The 17,889-nt window shown below is 42.0% G+C and overlaps 1 protein-coding gene across 2 annotated transcripts in view; it reads right to left on the bottom strand.

Annotated features, from left to right (window-relative positions):
• LOC126281926 (zinc finger CCCH domain-containing protein 11A-like) overlaps nt 1–17,889 on the bottom strand; it is a 62,797-nt gene that overhangs the window by 38,449 nt on the left and 6,459 nt on the right. The gene's annotated exons all lie outside the window — the stretch shown is intronic.

The following is a 17,889-nucleotide window of genomic DNA, read 5'->3' as shown; positions in this document are numbered from 1 at the left end:
TAAATAATACCAATATATTTTTTTCTTTCTGTTACTGAATCCATATAATGTATGTACATAACACAGCAAAATTCTTTTACAAGTTGTATTTTTATAGTCTTTAGAGATAAAAGTATGACACACTTGACTGGAGATAATGGTAAATTTAAGATGCAGGAAAAGCACACATAGTTATGTAAATGACCCTGCCAAAAACTCAGGGTTAAAATAACACCTGAAAGTCCTGATTCTATATTAAACAAAGAGAATTTTGTATTTTTTTTCTAAATTTTGTAGCTGACGAAATATTATTAATAAAATTGCCATTGTGTAATCATAGACATTTTAGGAAGCAAGTCCTTCAAAATTCCAGCAGCTGTAATTTTTCTGTGTCAAGAAGGTATAATATTACTAACAAAATATGCCAGTAAAATATCACAATATAATTTGAGTATGTAGAAAAGTCTTGGCTAGCTTCACTGGAAAACTGTGAGCCTAAAATTGCACTTATAAAAAAAGAACTTGGTATAAATGTCATGTTGAGAGTATATAATTAATAGCTAATCAAGGTAGGTTAATGACCAAACACATGTTACCTATTATTCTTTTCTTTTATGTTGTTAATTGTTATTTACTTGCTCTGTATTTTAATATTTTGCAAAACCTTCCCTATACAAACCTTAAATAGGCTCCATGAACAATGCAAGCCAGACACCACTGAGCGACAGTAGGGTACAGTCAATTTTACAAAGTCTGCATTGAGACAGCAATGAGTAAACATCTATGAAGTCTCTGAACACTGTTAACTTTTGTACTAACGGAAATAGATTATTTGAAACTGTCCTACACACTCCTATCAGTTCATCCACTGGAAAAAGCTGACTGAGGCAGTAAAGTTCAGCATGTTCAAGTTCTTTATAGGATTAAAATCATTCATACATTGACAAGAAAGAAGTCCAACATCAAGAAATATCAATAATTATGAAAAGGGTAGATAGCTGCTCACTGTAGTTGGTGGGTGAAATGTGGGCAGAGGTGTGGATGGGGCCTCTAATGGCTCACAGCAAGGTATAAAAAGGTACACAAAAAAGTCTGTGGCACAGCCATTGGCAATCACATGGCACCCTTCTATGCCAATCCAATGGCCGATGGGTTATCTATGGAATGTTCCTAGTCTAGCACAGCCCCAAACCCCTAGACTTGTTCAGGTTCATTGACAATATCTTCACAATCTGGACTCAGGACCAGAACACACAATCCTCATTACTTCACAACCTTAACATCTCTCCCATATGCTTCACCTGGTCCTCCTCACAACTCAGCGTGCCACCTTCCTGGATGTTGACCTCCACTTCTCTGATGACTCCATCCACACCTCTATCCACATTAAACTCACCAACTACTAACAGTATCTGCATTTCAACAGCTGCTACCCCTTCCACACCAAAAAATCCCTCCCATACAGCCTGGCCAACCAGGGACAGTATGTATGGTGACAAAAATTTCCTTGCTCAATACACAGATGCTCCTGCAAATGCCTTCACAGGTAGGCACTATCCTTCAGACTAATCCACAAACAGATTTCCTGTGTCATATTCCAACACACTCTCAATCCTCTCTCCACTCTGAAGAATCAGCTGCAAAGGAATGCCCCCTTTCTCAACCAACATCAGCCTACATTGGAACAACTAATGGTTGGTTGGTTTGTTTGTTTGTTTAAAAGGAGGGGGGGGGGGGGAGGGAGGGACCAAACTACGAGGTCATCAGTCCCTTATTCTTAATAAAAAAAAAATGGCACAAGTGCAGCCGACCACAAGAATAAAAAGGAAAAGCCAGCCAATCTGCAACACATTAAAACATCCACCCCAAAAGAACTAGGGTGGAGGACAAAGAGGGACAAAGGTCATGTGCCAAAACTTAGATCGCGAATAAAACTTAAAACTAAATCAGCCAGTGAGGCATTGCCAGATAAAATGAGCTACAACAAGTCTGGTAACTCAAGATTTCATCGCTGGGCTGTCAAAGTGGGACAGAGCACCAGAATATGGGCCATTAACAACTGGGCACCGCAAAGACACTGAGGCGGGTCTTCATGGCACAAGAGATAACTGTGGGTCGCCCAAGTATCATCAATGCTGAGCCGGCACAGGACAACTGATTCCCTGCGAAAGGCCTGCATGGAAGATTTCCACACATTCACAGTCTCCTCAATGACACGCAGTTTGTTGCGCATGCTATTATGCCATTCCGCCTTCCAAAGCCGAAAAATCCTGCAACGAAAGACAGAATGCAGGTCAGGTTCAGAGATGCACATTTCTAGAAGGGGTTTCCGTGTAGCCTGTTTGTCCAGCCTGTCAGCAAGTTTGTTGCCTGGGATGCCGACATGTCCTGGGGTCCACATAAACACCACTGAACGATGGGACGGGTCCTGGACATAGACAAACTCCGGGATGGACGCGACCAAAGGATGGCGAGTGTAGCACTGGTAGATAGCTTGTAGGCTGCTCAAGGAGTCTGTACACACAACAAACTATTCCTTTGGGCATGAACAGATGTGCTCAAGAGCACGAGATACAGCCACCAGCTCAGCAGTGAAAATACTACAGCCATCGGGCAAGAAATGCTGTTCAATATTTCCTCCATGCGCAGCCAATGTGAGCATCAACCATCGAGCTGTTGGTGTAAACAACTTTGTGGCCTCAGTACTTGTCAAGGAAGTGGCAGTGGAAAGCCTTAGGGTTAAGTGAGTCCTTAGGGCCACATGAAAGGTTCAGGCAAAGCTGCGGCCTAGGTGTACACCATGGAGTTGTGCATGAATGGATCTCAAATATAGATGGTAAAGGCAAGGACTCCAGTTCAGAAAGAAGGGGTCGGACGCAAACTGCAATTGGAAACCCTGACCTGGGCCACCGATGCGGGAGATTAACTGCCGTGGGTGGGAAAAGGAGACTGTGATTCAGATGCACAGGAGACCTATGAATGTGTGCTATGCAACTGGCCAGCAGTTGTGCACACCTAACCTACAATGGAGGCACTCTGGCTTCCACGAGGACACTGGTCACCAGACTCGGTCCTAAAAGCTCCTGTCGCTAGACGAACCCCACAGTGGGGCACTGGGTTGAGTAAATGCAAATCTGAGGGTGCCGCCAAAGGTGGGATTGAACAAGGGCTCTGTAGAGCTGCAGCAGTGTAGAGCAATCTACACCCCAGTGTTGCTCAGGCACCAGAGGGTATTGAGGTGCTTCCAGCACTTCCACTTAAGCTGACGAAGGTGAGGTATCCAAATCAATCGGGTATCAAAAACCAGTCCTAAGAATCGATGTTTCCACTACAGTGAGTGGATCGTCTGGTTCTGGATGAATGGTATGTCGCCGAAATAAGTGCATAACATACGACTTTGTGGCCAAAAACTGGAAACCATGGGCTAGAGCCCATGACTGCGCCTTGGGGATGGCTTCCTACAGGTGCCGCTCAGCAACACCAGTACTGGTGGAGCAGTATGAAATGCAGAAGTTGTCTGCGTATAGGGAAGGTGAGACGGACAGCCCTACAGCTGCAGCTAGACCATCAATGGCCATGAAAAATAGAGACACTCAATGCAGAGCCCTGCAGGACCCCATTCTCCTGGATATGGGGGGAACTATGAGGGCACCAACTTGGACATGGAAAGTACGAAGCGACAGGAAATTCTGGATAAAAATCGAGAGTGAATCTCAGAGACCCCACTCGTATTATGTGGCAAGGATATGATGTCACCAGATCGTGTCATATGCTTTTTGTAAATAAAAAAAGACGGCAACCAAGTGCTGGCATCTGGAAAAGGCTGTTTGGATGGCAGACTCTAGATACAGAAGATTTTCAGTGGTAGAGCGACCCTGACATGGAGCCAGTAGGCCACGTGACTAGGACTGGACCCAACCCAACCGCCAACACACCATATGTTCCAGCAGATTACAAAGAATGTTGGTGCGGCCGATGGACCGATAGTTATCCACATCAAGTGGGATTTTACCTGGTGCTCTCCCACCATTGGGATGCAAAAACTCCATCGCACCAGATCTGGTTGAAGATGATGAGGAGATGTCGCTTGTAGTCAGATGAGAGATGTTTTATCATCTGACTGTGGATCCAATCTCGTCCGGGAGCTGTGTCAGGGCAATGTGCAAGGGCACTGAGGAGCTCCCACTCCGTAAATGGGGCATTATAGGATTCACTGTATTGTGTAGTAAACGAGAGGAGTTTCCCTTCCAGCCGCCGCTTAAGAGTGCAAAAGGCTGGCGGGTAGTTCTCTGACACAGATGCTCGAGCAAAATGCTCGGCAATCGCATTTGCGTCGGTTGATAACACACCATTTATGTAGACACCGGAAACACCTGTTGGGGTCTGGTACCCGACAACATGTTTGATCTTTGCCCAGACCTGGGAAGGTGACGTATGGCACCCAATGGTCGAGACATATCTCTCCCAACACTCCTGCTTCCATCATTTGATAAGTTGGCAAACACAAGCACGGAGCTATTTATAGCCTATGAGGTACTCCAGAGAAGGGTACCGCTTATGTCGCTGTAGAGCTCGCCGACACTCCTTAGTTGTTTCAGCGACTTCCGGCGAACACCAATGGACTGTCTTTCACCGGAGGCACCCCAAAGAGCGAGGGATTGTGTTTTCTGCCACAGAAACGATGTTCCCATGTGGAGGTGATTCAACGGTGACAGCAGAGGTGAAAGTCTCCCAGTCCGCCTTGTTTAAAGCCCATCTTGGCAGGCGCCCATGGACTCGATGCCAGGGCAGTGACAGGAAGATGAGGAAGTGGTCACTACCACACATGTCCTCGTGTGCACTCCAGTGTATAGATGGGAGAAGTACTGGGCTGCAAACTGATAAATCAATGGCCGAGTAACTACCTCGAGTCACAATGAAATGTGTGGCAGCCCCAGCATTTAAGAGGCAAAGGTCGACCTGAGACACTAAAGTTTCGACATCTCTGCCTCGGCCAGTAAGCACAGTGCCACCACACAAGGCGTTATAGGTGTTAAAATCTCCCAAAAGCAGGAAAGGTTTAGGGAGTTGATCAGTCAGTGCAGCTAATACACTCAAGGATACTACACCATCTGGAGGAAGATAAGTGTTGGAGACAGATACTTCCTGCTCCGACCTTATTCTGACAGTCACACCTTCAAAAGGGGTTTGAAGGGGCACATGTTCACTACAGACTGAGTTTAGGCCATAAACGCAAACTCCACCTGACACTCAATTATAGTCGCTATGGTTCCTGTAATATATCTTATAGCCACGGAGGGCATGGGTCCATATTGCCGGGAACCGGGTTTCCTGGAGGGCAATGCAGATAACAGGTGTAAAGCTTAACAGTTGCTGTAGCTTAGCCAGGCAGTGAAAGAAACCACCGCAATTCCATTGGAGGATGACATCATCGTTAGAATGAGAAGGCATGGAACATTCAATGAGGCAGTTTACACCGACTTTTTGCCTGAGCAGTTTATATCCATTTTGTCCGAGGGTCCGCCGAGATCTACGTCCTCAGTGGACGCCAGAATTCCCACCTCATTCACAAACGCAGAGCTTGGAGATAGCGGTGGTGTGGGTGCCACCACAATTCCCTTGGTCTTGGGGACCTCCTTTTTGGTTTTCTCTCATTGTTCCTTGGGTTTCCCTGGCTGGGAGGAAATCACCGATTCAGTCTCTGGGACTGAGGATGAGCGTGAAGCCCTGCAACCAGCTACTTTTGGGCTCTTCAGCCACTGGCAGGTATCATCTTTCCCACTAGCAGACACCTGGGAAGCGAGTGACCCAAGGGTTGTACGCTTCTCCGGCTTAGAAGTTGGGACGGACGTCCCTGATGGTTGGGAGGGTGTTGCTGCAGGAGCAACAGGAAGGGAAGTGGCCCCCAACCAGCAAGGGGGCAGGTGTAGTCTTCCAGCTCTGAGAGGTGACTGGGGTCAGCAGAGCTGATAGTGTCAGAACTGTTGTAGCGGCGGCATAAGACAATGTCATGTGCACAGGATGCAGGCGTTCAAATTTTCTCTTAGCCTCAGTGTAGGTCAGTCGGTCCAGGGTCTTGTACTCCATGATTTTCCTTTCTTTCTGGAGAATCCTGCAGTCAGGCAAGCAAGACGAATGGTGCTCTCCACAGTTGACACAGATGGGAGACAGGGCACAGAATATTGGGACATTCTTCATTCTACATAAGAAATGTAGACTTTTGGAGGCATGATTAATCTTTTAGTGTTGCCATAAACAATTATGTCCACACAATACCAACCACAGAATAATTTATGCAAGCAATTATGTAATCTCATTATTATAATGAACTACAGCTTTTTCAGAGAACTACACTGACAAAATCTTCTCGGGCTATCAGAAGAGTCATGAAACTATGTTGTCGCAATGTTTTGACAAGCTTCCTACTTGTTATCTTCAGGAAAAGTGTTGGTTGTAGGTCTCTTTCACTCCCTAATAGCCGCTGGAACATGGTCTCCTCTACCGGGAGCCCAATGGGTGAATTAAGCGCATGTCCCTGGAGGAGATGCCGTGGGGTTCAGGCATCAGGTCCTGGAGATGCTGCCTGTCTATTCTGCCTGCTGGCTCTGCTACTTTCACGTCAGAGCATTCTTGACATATTTTTGCTCATGTCACTCATCATGCAGAGTCTTTCAAGAGTAGTCTTGAAAGAACTTAGATAGAAGCCCAAACAATAGGGGACTGACATACTAGAACATGCACTAATACTATGAAATGGTGCACTGGATTTGCCGAATAAAGTCTGCAAGAATAAGAAGACTGATTGCTGTGCTCTATCATTTGTAAATTAGAACATACTGCACACAACCAGCATACTCTAACGTTAGGGAGAGCTTACTGTTAAGTATTTTTATAGCACATATGTCAATGATGCATACGAAGTTGGCAGGTTCTCACTTTCAAAGAAAGAAAAAGCAGGAAAAGTTTCCAAAATCGCAACTTAATGTACCATTTGAACACATGAGTTGCTGCTTACATTTGTGCGCAAGACTGGATACCACAGTTGCAATGACACACTGTATTTACTGTCAATTTATAGTTTCAGAAGACTTTTATGGTAGTACTACTCACGCATTTATTATTATGGCATGAAAATGACATATAATTTTGTGTAAATAACTAGACAACATTATGTAAAGTATATGGTCCTAAAGTGAATAAAGAAACCAATTAAAATGAAGTCACCAAACTTGTCAAATCAAATAAGAGTGAGGCAAGAAGTGACTTATTCCCAGTATGCTATGTTTAAAAATATTTCCATTTATTAATGCCAATTGTACAAGAAGGCCAGCCTTCGCAGTAAAGATTTAACAGGGAAATTGACTACTAATAACAAGAACTTTGAGTTACAACAAAAATATTTCAAAACTCTTCTAAACTGCAAGGAAACAACACAGAGACTATTTTTTTTAGACAGTCTCAAATAGAAAATACACCTTCAGAACCACAATCACTGTATCAAACTCAACAATACACTGGCTGGCAGGAAAACAACAGTGTGCCAGTTAAAGATAGGATACTATCTGAGATCTGGAAACTGGAATGGAAGTGGGCAGCTGAAACCATTTATGAGGTTATTAAAGATTGGTAGGAGAAAGGAAAAATTCCAGAAGATTGCAAACAAGCCATAATACATCCGCAACACAAGAAAGGAGGTGGGGCAAACACCACCAATTACCAAGGCATATCTCTTCTTCCAGTCACCTACAAAATTATATTCAAAGATCTACTGCATAACATGGAACACCAAGCAGAACACACAACTGGTGGGTACAAACTGTCTGAACCCTCCAGAATTCACACAACAGATGCACAGGGTGACGGGCTCTCAGCGATTCTTTTCCATATGATCACAGGCAAGGTTATGAGAGAGTGGGATAAAGAACTACAAGAGAGAGACATCGAAGGAATCCATCTGGGCCAAGGACAGGAAGATTTGGGATGAAATGTCACACTTTTGCTGCTGATATTGCAATAGTCTGAAGGACAAAACAGATTAAAAGATAACGATTGAAACACTTCACAAAGCTGCAGCTAAAACCAGATTACAAATACTGTATGAGAAACCAAAATGTTGAACAGAAATGGAACGGAGAAAAATAATTAGAAAGACAACATGGTAACATCAAATGATTTAATAAGTTTATGTATTTGGGAGAATGGATACAATAAAATGGATTAGAAAACACCACAATTAAAGAAAGATAAAAGAAAATGGAATTAGCACACAAACTCCCCCAAAACCTATATAATAAAAAGATCAGTATTGTTCTATGTAAAAAATTAATCTGAATGCCTAATACTGAGTAAACGTGATAAACAAGCAGAACTGGGAAAGAAAGAAAGAAAGAAAGGAAAATTCCCAGAAAAATTTTAGGACTACAAAAGAAAAAAGATGGAAACTGGCTCAGCAGGAGAAATGAAGATTCATACAGAAACAATCATAGACACAACATGGAAGAGGAGATTAACGATTTACAGTCATATTTATAGACTGAATGACAACGGCGCAAAGGAGTATATTTAATTTTATTTGCAATTTTATTTTAAGAGAATAACATGGGATGGCTGGAAAAGACAAGAAGGGATTTGAGAAAACTTAATATCACATAAGACTCCATACAGGTCAGTGAACATCTCAGGTTAATGATCAATACTGCTAAATTTCTTGTCCAACAATAACCCTAGGAGGGTAATGTCAAGCCAAGGCAGGCCACCAGCCAATACATGAAGTAGTTCTGGGAAGATAAGACGAGAAAGATTGTGACACAATCATACATTCTAAGCATTCTTGAACTGGCTAGTTCTGTAAAAAACTAAGAAGGCACACACAATGATTGAGCATTCGCAGTAATATTTCTGAAATGTACATAACCTGGTTAGCTACGCATTTTTTTTCATGCTTTTAAGTAATTGGGTACTGAAAACAGTAACCAGCATATTATTTCTGAGAATGATTTAGTTATGGCAGCAAGTAGCTGTACCAGATGTGAGCTTCATGCCATGAAAGGCCCATTGCACTCAGACTCTATAGGACCACGAAAGTCGTTAGGCTGCCAAATGGTCAAAATTGGGCACAGATGTGTGAGTCATAGATAGGTATCACCGCAGTGAACCTAACATCTCCCAGTTGAAAACCCTTGTCCCAGTTGACAAGATTACCATGTGCTCTTATTTCCATTGCCTCTTTGATGATTGAATCCCAGAAGCCAATGGTGTTGCACACCACCTTTGCTCAGAAACAAACATGTGGCATTCATTGAAGCTGTGCTAGCTCCTGATGTCCTGAACGGTACTGAGAGATTCATAGCTGTGTCAATCTTGTAGCACTGTTTAAACACTTACGAGCGTTCACCTCAGCCAGACTGACAAGTCTACTGTGGCAAAGCACAGCATCAAGGAAGGCAACATATTTATTTTTGAACCTGTGCAATGCCGATAGGTAATGGGATTTGGTCATTAAACAGGCAATGGATATAAGAGTAAATAATAATTTTGGCAACTGGGATAGTTGTTTCCAAATGAACTCTGCACGAGACATGACAGCAAAAGTACATCAGGAATATTCCGATATGAAAGCAGTGAAGTCAGTGGGCAGAACAGACGAGCAGCAGCAGGACTTTATCTCCTCCACTGCCCCCCCCCCCCCCCCACCGCCGCCTTAAACTGGTAATGATATCTCATATCTCTTCTTGAGGCACGCAACTCGCACATCTATTGGGTCCTTCACAGAGGAATCTGTGAACCAGTGACTCCCCCACCCATACCCTGTTATGCCTCTCCTTTCCCTGCCCCACTTCAGATTGCTGCTCAATGTGACAGTTGCATTCTTGTCTGAGATGTCAGAGATGGCAGTGATGTGAGCATGAGGTGTGCTTGCTTGCCTGAATGAGTACTTTTCCCTTTCTGAAGGAAGCATTGGCAAAAGCTAAACGTGTAACAGTCTTTTCGTTGTGCCTGTCTGCAACTCAACCCAATGTATCACCTTTACAATGAGTAGTAATCTATCATTTTCCTAATACTGTTGAAAGTAATGTTTGGTATGTATCAAAATAAAAATGGACGTGAAGTCTGATTTTCAAAATTTTGCGAATTGGATCCAAAGTGGTGGGTAGCCTTAACTTGAATGGCCTTTGTGCAATGAACGTAATTGTTTCTGGTGTCTTTAAATGCATTATATTCTGTATGCTAACAATTATAAAATCAGAGGTGTCAATTTTAAGATATGTGATTATACATACATTTTGTATTAAAGGCTGGTAACATAGTAAATGAAGCTTACTATTATAGGAAAGTTCAAAATCGGCTAAATTTTTTTTACATGGAGACATAATGTACTGACAAACGATCATGTTTCCAATGCTTTGTACTATTTCTTGACACCTTCAAGTTAGTATTATATGGACTAATATTTATATGTCAAAATTTTATTTTATTTATTTATTTTTATTTATTTTTTGAATCACTGCAGGTTAGGCAACTAGTGTGATGTATTTGCTGTATAAGCTGTTATTCGTATACAGTGTCTAGACTGTACACACACTGTTAGTCAACTAGTGTGATGTATTTGCTGTATAAGCTATTATTTGTATACAGTGTCTAGGCTGTACACACATAGCTGTACAAAAGATAATTTGGGAACAACACCAACACCACACAATCACCGTAAACCTTTCTGTGCCCAAGTTGGATTAAGCTATGAAGCGCAGAAATCTTGTCTGTTCCTAGAGTGTGTGTGTGTGTGGGGGGGGGGGGGGAGGAGAGGGAGAGGGAGAGGGAGGGGGGGAGGGGGGGAGGGAGGGAGGGAGGGAGGGAGGGAGGGAGGGAGGGAGGGAGGGAGGGAGGGAGGGAGGGAGGGAGGGAGAGGGGGAGAGAGAGAGAGAGAGAGAGAGAGAGAGAGAGAGAGAGAGAGAGAGAGAGAGAGAGAGCTAAACATAGGTTATGCACGTAACAGTCACAGAATACAATCAAGCAGATCTAGACAAGATGTTACAGTAGTACAAAAACTGGCACCTCGCAACAATATTTATATGTAACAATTTGTGGGTTGTGAAATGAAATGATCACACACATTCAGTTGTAGATGGAACAGGTCACTGGTACAATGCAGAGAACATGTAGTCTACTAGGAGACTTTCAGAGACACCAAAGACCAACAGAGGATACTGAATGTACACAAAGAAGGACAACACAAATTACCACAATTTGGTTTGAACCATGGAAGGGCATCACATAAAGGTTTAAAAACTTCAACTGGTAGATTATTCTGCAAAAGTTTACATACTAAGTTTATAGAACCATAATTAAATGAGGAACCTAAGAGTATACTACAGACATCTTTTCATCACTACCCTATGGACCATGAAGTCGAGATCAGATTAATTATAGTTGCACAGCGTCATGAGAAAATCAATTCTTCCAACACTTCATATCCAAAGTAAATAAGAAGAATTCCTAATACAGGGTCCAAAGCAATGAAGATAAGGATTTAACATTCTATCAACGATGAGGTCCACAAAGACTGGGCACAAATTGGAATTGTAAAAGCAAATTTGTCATGTCATTTTCAAAAGAACCATTCCAGCACTTGCTTTAAGGGAATTATAGCAACCACAGAAAACATAAATCCAGATGCCTGGGTTGGGGTTTGAGCTGCTACACTCTCAAATGTAAGTCCAGAGTCTCGGCACTGCACCATTTGCTCAGTACACTGTACAATGAGAAATGCCCTCTGCCATGCACTTCATTGTGGTTTGTAGGGGATGCATTTAGTTGTAGTAAACAGCTATATGGTATATAAACAAATGGAGAAGAATTAACGGCAGGGGGCTTCAAGATGGACCAAGTCTTTTGGACCTTGTTATAGATCAAGACAGAGCCATGGACAGGGGATGCACCACAGAGGTGTACATTAGTGAGCCCAGAGAAGAGATGTTAGACGGGAAAGCTGGAGTTAAAAAAGACTGGATGCAAGTGGTGATCATAACCAGAGACCTGGTCCACCATTGTGAGAGATGGATCTCCATTTTTGGAAAGAGGGGACATTAGTTCGGGTGCTCCAGGGAGCAGTGGATTTGTAATGCATAAGCAATCAATTTTGTTGTCATAGAACCTGCAACAATAGAACTCCTGCCTCTGTTAGGAGGCTGATCATGGGGCTAGTCTGAGAGGCATCAGTTGTCAGTCGTACCCCACAACGGTATAGCGGGTCCAGCATCTGCAATGTCAAAGATGATGTCAAGTTGTATGTGAGACTCCTGTAATCTACACAGGACAGCACCACTAGTTTGTAGAGCTGTATCCAAGTAGAGCAGTCTGTGCCTCAACACATAGCAGTTACTGTAAGTCTTGCCATAGTTCATAAAGTTATCAGGAACGAACTCCAGCTTTGTTGTTTTGGTCTTCCGTCAAAAGACTTGTCTGATGCAGTTCTCCATAATAGTCTTCCTGTGCAAGCTGCTTCATCTCCGAATAACTATTGCAATGTCCATCTTTTAAACCTGCTTCCTTTACGCATCTCTTAGTCTCCCTCTGCAATTTTTATCCCCAAAAATAAAGTTCCCTCCAACACCAACTTGGTGATCCCTTAATGACTCGGAACATATCCCATCAACCAATCCCTTCTTTTTGCAAGTTGTGATGGAAATTTCTTTTCTCCCCATTTCTATTCAGCACCACCTCATTAGTTACATTATCTACTCATCTAATTTTCAGCATTCTTCTGTAGCGCCACACTTCAGGAGCTTTCGTTCTTTTCTTATCCGAATTGTATCAACCACTTTTCACTTCCATACACTCCATTACTCTCCAAACAAATACTTTCACAAAAGACTAATAACACACAAATCTATATTCAATGTTAACAAATTTCTCTTCCTCTATTTCTTTATCCCAAATGCCAGTCTACATTTTATATCCTCTCTACTTTGGCCAACGTCAGTTATTCCTGCTAAAAAAGTAAAAATTATCTTGTACTTTTAGAGTCATTTCCAAATCCAGTTCCCTAACCATTGCCTCATTCAACTATATTCCATTAATTCTGCCCAATATGTCAGAACCCTCAAACAGCTTTGAGCACACCCTCGTTCATCCACCACAAGCTATACTTTTGCTGATGTTTGTCCTATATCCTCCTTTCTACACACTGTCCACTCCATTCAACTGTTCTTCCAAGTTCTTTGCTGCCTCCAACAGAATTACATTATCGGCAAGCCTCAAAGCTCTTATTACTTCTCCGTGAACTTTAACTCCTCCTCCAAATATTTCATTGGTTTCCTTTACTGCTTGCTCAGCATACAGATTGAATAACATTGGGGATAGGCTACAATCTAGTTTCACCCCTTCTCAACCAGTGCTTTCCTTTCAAGCTCCTCTACTCTTCTAACTACCATCTGGTTTCTGTACAAGCTGTAAACAGCCTTTTACTACTGCTACCTTCAGAATTTCAAGAAGTGTATTCCAGTAAACATTTCCAAAAGCTTTCACTAGGCCTAGAAATGCTATGAATGTAGGTTTACCTTTCCTTAACCTACGAGGGTCAAAGTGGATTAATGCCTCCCTTTCTCCATAAATAAGGTCTGTTAAGTGAAAAATTTGAATTTGGCACTATTCTGCAAAGCAGCTTCTACAGCCCACTGCAATGGTATCTTTCTGCATCAACAGATGCCAGTACTTCATTCACTTACAAAGTGACAAACATCAATGTTTTTATTAGGCAGTATTCTGTGACAGAATTCTTGAATGCAGATGGTGAAATGCCCATCCACAGTCATGAAAGGATGAAAAATGTATACGGTGCTGCAACAGTGGATATTAGCACTGTCAGATGGTGAGTTCATACAATGAAGTTGAAGGGAGAACACTGTAGGCTGACAAAATTCGCAGCAGCAGGCCAGTGACTGCAACAACACCACCATTCAGCAAGTCAAGGGCATCATTCATGGTGAACACAGAGTGACTGCAGATGATTAGCTCCGCATTACCTCCCTCGGCAGTAAACACGTATGATGTCGAATAATCAAAAACTGTGACACTAAATATTCATGCAACTTGGTTATCAAGAATGTTGACTGACCAGAATAAAGGGACATGAAAAATTCTTCTGGCACTTCCATTTGGAAGGAGAGGAGTTCCTGGAAGAAAGAGTGACTAGAGACAAAACATTTTTTTTTTGTTGTTGTTTTTTTTTTTAACCAAAGAGGCGTCATGGAAACTCACAGAAGAAAAAAAACTTCAAAACTGCACAAATGACATGGAAAGTTATGGCTAAAGTATTCTGAGATGCAGATAGTGTGATTATGGTTGATTTTTTGGAGCAGGGATGAACAATAAATTCTGCCCGGTATGTCAGAACCCTCAAACAGCTTTAAGCACGTCCTCAGGGAGTTCCTCCAACACAAGCTATGGCAGATCATCTTATGCATGACAATGCAAGACCACACACCAGGCATCACATGACTGAAGAGGTTGTGAAAACTGGATGGGAAGAGTATTCTCATCCCCATACAGCCCTGACCTGGCACAATCAGACTTCCATCTGTTCGGGCCACTAAAAGAAGCTCATAATGGGATTTACCTTGAAGATGAGGAGGCTGTGAAAACTTCCGTGTGTCAATAGCTTGAAAAGTCATAAATTAGTCATCAATGTTGTGATTTTTTCATTCTTCTCTAAAAAATTCATGTCAGTATTTTGCAAACATGACTTATTAAACTGATAGTTCAGTAATATTCACACCAGTCAGCAACTGCTTTCTTTGGAATTATTACATACTGAAGTCCGAGGGTAATTTGTCTATCACATACATCTTGCACACCATGCGGAATAGTTTTGTAAAGGCTGGTTCTCCAAGGATATCAGTAGTTCTGATGAAATGTCGTCTACACCAGGGGCCTTGCTTTGACTTGGTTCTTTCAGTGCTGTATAAAACTCTTCTCATAGTGTATTGTATCTCCCATTCATTTTCATCGACATCCTCTTCCCTTTATATATTATTGCCTTCAAGCTCATTTCCATTGTATAGTTCCTCTATATAAATCAGCCCCCCCCCCCCCCCCAACACACACCTTCCAATTTTCCCATCTTTGTTTAGTACTGGTTTTCCATCTGAGTTTCTGATATTCCTATACCTGCTTCCCTTCTCTCCAAACATTTCTAAGTTTCCTAAAGGTGGTATCTATCTTCGCCTTAGTGGTATATGCTTCTACATCCTTACATTTGTTCTCTAACTGTTCTTTCTTAGCCATTTTGTACTTCCTGTCACTCTCAGTTTTTACACGTCTGTATTCCTTTTCACCATCTTCATGTGTTGCATTTTTGTATCTTCTCTTTGGATCAGTTAAATTCATTATCTCCTGTAATACACAAGGATCTCTATTAGGCCTTGTCTTTATAGCTATTTGATCCTCTCCTGCCTGACTATTTGATCTCTCAAAGCCACCCATTTGTCTTCTACTGTACTCCTTTCCTTTGCTGTAGTTAATTGTTGTGTAATGCTCACTCAGAAGCTCTTGACAACATATGGTTCTTTCAACTTATACAGGTCCCGTCTCCTCAACTTCCTTCCTTTTTGCCGTTTCCTCAGTTTTAATCTACAGTTCATAACCAATAGAGTATGGTCCAAGCATAAAGCTGCCACTGCAAATGTCTTACAGTTTAAAATATGGTTCCAAAATCTGTCTTGCTATTATGTAATCCATCTGAAACCTTCCAGTGTCTCCAGGTCTCTTCCATGTATACAACACTATTTCACAATTCTTCATCAAGTGTTAGTCATGATTAAAATGCACTCTGTGCAAAATTCTAGAAGGTGACTCCCTCTTTCATTCCTTTACCCCAGTCCATATTCACTTATTATTTTTCCTTCTCTTCCTTTTCCTACTATCAAATCCCATTCCCCATCAAAATTACATTTTTTCTCTCTTAATTATCTTTAATCTCATAATACTTTTCTCAATCTCTTCACCATCTGCATATCTGGTTTCATTTATCCTGATGATGACCTGCTCCTGAGTAGTTCCTGCCCAGATACAAATAGAAGTCTCTCTTACCTTCCAAATATTTTACTCTAGAGGATGTCATTTATCTTTTAACCATACAGTAGAGCTTCATGTCCTTGGTAAAAAATAACAGCTCTAGTTCCCCTGGCTGTAATCTTTTCACAGTACCAGTACAGCAATGCCGTGTTGGGTAATGTTAAAGGCCAGGTGAGCCAATCATGCACACTGTTGCCCCTGCGACTACTGAAAAGGCTTCTGCGCCTCTTCAGGAACCACACATTTGTCTGGCCTGTCAACAGATACCCCACCGTTGTGGGTGCAACTAACTCTATCTTTGATGCACACAAGCCACCACGGCATGCATTATTGAAAAGTGTACAGACTTGAAAGAACACTATGAAATGGAAGGTGATCCTTTTGTGAACAAGTTTTTAACATAATGGAGCTTGGGCTCAGTCTAAATCAAAGCATGGAATGGAACCTATCCAAAAGAAATTCAGAACTCAAGAACCAGAGGGAAAAGTCATGTTGACTGTCTTTAAAGGTGCTCGAGGTGCCACCTTTTCTGATTATTTGGAAAATCAGTGTACAATAAACAATATCTGCTACTCAGACATGCTGATCAACAAGGTAAAGCGAGCAACAGGATTGTTTTTTTCAAAGAAAATGCCTGATATTGCTGCACAACAATACTTGCCCTCACGAGGCCCATCTGACTCAAGAAACCATTGAAAAAATGGGTTGGAAAATACTACCTCACTCTCCAGATTTGGCGCCCTCTGATTTTCATCTGTTTGGTCCACTCAAGCACGCATTATGTGGGAAAAAGTTCTGTGACAATGAAGTGATTAAAGGATTGTGGGGAAGTTGCTAAAATAAACACGTCAAAGACTTGTTTGTATCAGGTATATATATTTTTTTTAAAAAAAAACTGGTTCATTGGTCAAATGTATTAATATTGGTGAGGGTATGTTGAAAAGTATTACAAGTATAATTTTTTTAAAAAGCCTAGTTTTCTTTCCTACATCGACTTATCTAATTACTGGATGTCCCTCGTGTATACAAAGTGTTCAAGTTCAATAAACATGGGTCTGGAAATGCATACTTTCCGAGAAACATGTGTTTAAAGGAATGGCTGCGGAATGCCTGGTTGCAGATATTAGCACAGCTGTTGCATTTGCGATCTCTCAAATGTGACAGCATAGTATTACAATGTCTTACTCACAGTACTTTACCTACGTGGTATGCAGTCAGTTGTGTGATTTGAGTAATGTTGTACACAGTTTTCATTGTTTTTATGTCCCTTAGTGTACAGTACTGTCAACCTTCGGGACATTTCATGGTGTGTACCTTCCTCCAAATGCAGATTCACTTATGTGTTTATTGGTTGGTTGGTTTGGGGAAGGAGACCAGACAGCGAGGTCATCGGTCTCATCGGATTAGGGAAGGACGGGGAAGGAAGTCGGCCGTGCCCTTTGAAAGGAACCATCCCGGCATTTGCCTGGAGCGATTTAGGGAAATCACGGAAAACCTAAATCAGGATGGCCGGACGTGGGATTGAACCGTCGTCCTCCCGAATTGTGTTTATTGTTATTGCACTGTTTGTACATACAAATGGTGTAGTACATTTACATTTTCTCTTTCCTGCCACTTATTAGCAACGGAAGCTTACTACTCGACAAGCGAAATAGCAGATAAGATATTCTGCTATGATTTAGCAAATGGACGAAGCCTGTAAGCCCGTGCCCTTTATGTTGAAAAACATCCAAAGCTCAGTGTGCTCTCATCCAAAGCGCAGTGTGCTCTCTGATAAGCTGTCCAGCAGACTTTCCTAACGTCTGAGCGAAACAAGTACCCCTGCATCTCAGAAGACTT

This window comes from Schistocerca gregaria, chromosome 7 (genome assembly GCF_023897955.1).
Source record: "Schistocerca gregaria isolate iqSchGreg1 chromosome 7, iqSchGreg1.2, whole genome shotgun sequence".
Lineage (NCBI taxonomy): Eukaryota > Metazoa > Arthropoda > Insecta > Orthoptera > Acrididae > Schistocerca > Schistocerca gregaria.
The sequence above is the reverse complement of the archived record's forward strand: the minus strand, read 5'-3'. Positions and strand labels throughout refer to the sequence as shown.